The sequence below is a fragment of the Cygnus olor genome, chromosome Z (assembly GCF_009769625.2).
Source record: "Cygnus olor isolate bCygOlo1 chromosome Z, bCygOlo1.pri.v2, whole genome shotgun sequence".
In the NCBI taxonomy this organism is placed as follows: Eukaryota; Metazoa; Chordata; class Aves; order Anseriformes; family Anatidae; genus Cygnus; species Cygnus olor.
Genome location: NC_049198.1, coordinates 63,206,240 through 63,208,530, shown reverse-complemented (window position 1 = coordinate 63,208,530; position 2,291 = coordinate 63,206,240). Strand labels below are relative to the sequence as shown.

Sequence of the window (2,291 nt, the reverse complement as noted above, 5' to 3'; positions counted from 1 at the left end):
CTGTAATATGATTTTATTCTTCACTATACTAGACAATCAGAACAATGTAAAACATTCAGTAAGTTGATTGTATTTATTATTTGGACAGTATCAGTTAGGTTTATTATCTTCCCTGCACGTTTTCCCAACTATACACTTATCACTGGTAAAGACAGAAAATTAATGCAGACCCTGTGAGTTTTTCTGGAGTATTTTTTATAGGATTCACAAAAGGGAAGGTTATATAGTGTACTTACATGGCACATGGCATTTATGTTTAATTTATTGAAAAGGTGTATTATTGTAAAAGGCTCATAAAATATCTGTTAAGGTTTTTATAATTTAGGAGATTCTGCTAGATTCCTCCTATTTTTATGTCACCAGAGGAAATGACTATGGATTTTCTGTGATATGACTATGATATGACAATATGTACAAAAATAAGATTGCAAGATGCACACTTTTACTGATATTTCCATAATAAACATCATCTTGGGAATGTGGTATTTATAGGATTCACAATGATGTTTTCTTTGAATAACTGATTTCACTTAACAAGCAAAAAGTTAATATATTTGGATTAAAAGTATTTTAATGGTTGCTTCCAAAAGCTTTTAGAATTAAAGTGTGTATTTTAAGAATTACATTTGTTATTGTGGACCTGATCTGCCATATTTTACCTCCATTCATGCATGTTACATATCATTCGCTCTCTATAGGTACCTTAAAGGAGGCTGTAGCGAGGTAGGGGTTGGTCTATTCTCCCATGTGCCTGGTGACAGGACGAGGGGGAATGGGCTCAAGTTGCGCCAGGGGAGGTTTAGGTTGGATATTAGGAAGAACTTCTTTGCTGAAAGGTTGTTAGGCATTGGAATGGGCTGCCCAGGGAAGTGGTTGAGTCACCAAGAGAGACCAGAGTCTCTCTGAGTCACCAGAGACATTTAGATGTTGAACTTAGTGATGTGGTTTAGTGGAGGACTTGTTAGTGTTAGGTCAGAGGTTGGACTCGGTGATCTTGGAGGTCTCTTCCAACCTAGACGATTCTGTGATTCTGTGATTAAAATACCTCTTTGAATGTCTACTATACCATATACAGTATAGTACAGGACCGTGCCATAATACTGCTCTCAACAAAGCTGTTTGAAAAAAGCTTGCTTCTAACAGCTAAGATTTTAGTGAACCTTTAAATACATCCCATTAAAGGACCTTTTTTTTTAAAAACAAACAAACAAACAAACAAAAACAACAACAAGAACAAAAAACACTTCAGATTTATATATATATATTTATATATATATATAAATATATATATATATTTTAGAGGGGATGTAGCTCAGTGGTAGAGTGCATGCTTCGCATGTATGAGGTCCCGGGTTCAATCCCTGGCATCTCCAGTGGCAGGTGGCTACATATACAGGTAGTGTTTTCCTCCATCCTTCCAGTAGTGCAGATCAATATTGAAAGGAACAGGCAGACCCAGCTGACCAATACACGGCTCCAAGACTGGTGCCACTGACACAGTTTCAGGTTTCTTGATCATGGGAAGGTCTACTTGACACCGGACCTACTGACTGATGGGGAGCACCTTTCTCTGAGGGGAAAAGGATTTTTGCCCAGGAATTAGAAGGACTGATAGATAGGGCTTTAAACTACACTTGAAGTGGGAAAAAGACAAAACCAAGCCCATCAATGATACAGGACTGCATGCCAATTTTTGAGGAACTACATTCTAGCGAGGCCCTTACATATGCCCCATGAGGGGCTGAGTTGAATCAAGTGTTTCTATACATACACACGCAGCACAAGAAACAAGCATTTCAGATCTCTGAAATGCTTGTATACTAATGCACGTAGTGTGGGAAGTAGGAAGAACTGGAGATCTGTGTGTGCCAAAGTGTGCAGGGATGTGAAAAGGAAGGCCAAGGCTCATTTGGAATTAAATCTGGCAAGGGGTGTCAAGGACAACAAGAAGGGCTTCTTCAAATACATCAATAGATAAAGGAAGACTGGGGAAAATGTCGTCCTGCTGCTGAATGGGACAGATGCCCTGGTGACAAAAGATAGAGAGAAAGCAGCATTGCTGAATGCCTTTTTTTGATTCAATCTTTACTGCTAAGATCAGCCCTCAGGAATCTCAGACATGGGAGACAAAGGAAGAAGTCCAGAGAGAGGAGGACTTTCCCTTGGTTGAAGAGGATTGGGTCAGAGGTCATTTAAGCAAACTTGACATCCATGGGCCCTGACGGAATGCACCCACAGGTGTTGAGGGAGCTGGCCAATGTTATTGCTAGGCCACCCTCCATCATCTTTGA

At 39.5% G+C, this 2,291-nt stretch overlaps 1 non-coding gene across 1 annotated transcript; it reads left to right on the top strand.

The window, feature by feature from the left end:
- The first annotated feature begins 1,301 nt into the window (after positions 1-1,301).
- Positions 1,302-1,373, top strand: TRNAA-CGC. Its single transcript has one exon. It is a non-coding gene; the product is annotated as a tRNA-Ala (tRNA).
- The last annotated feature ends 918 nt before the right edge of the window (positions 1,374-2,291 follow it).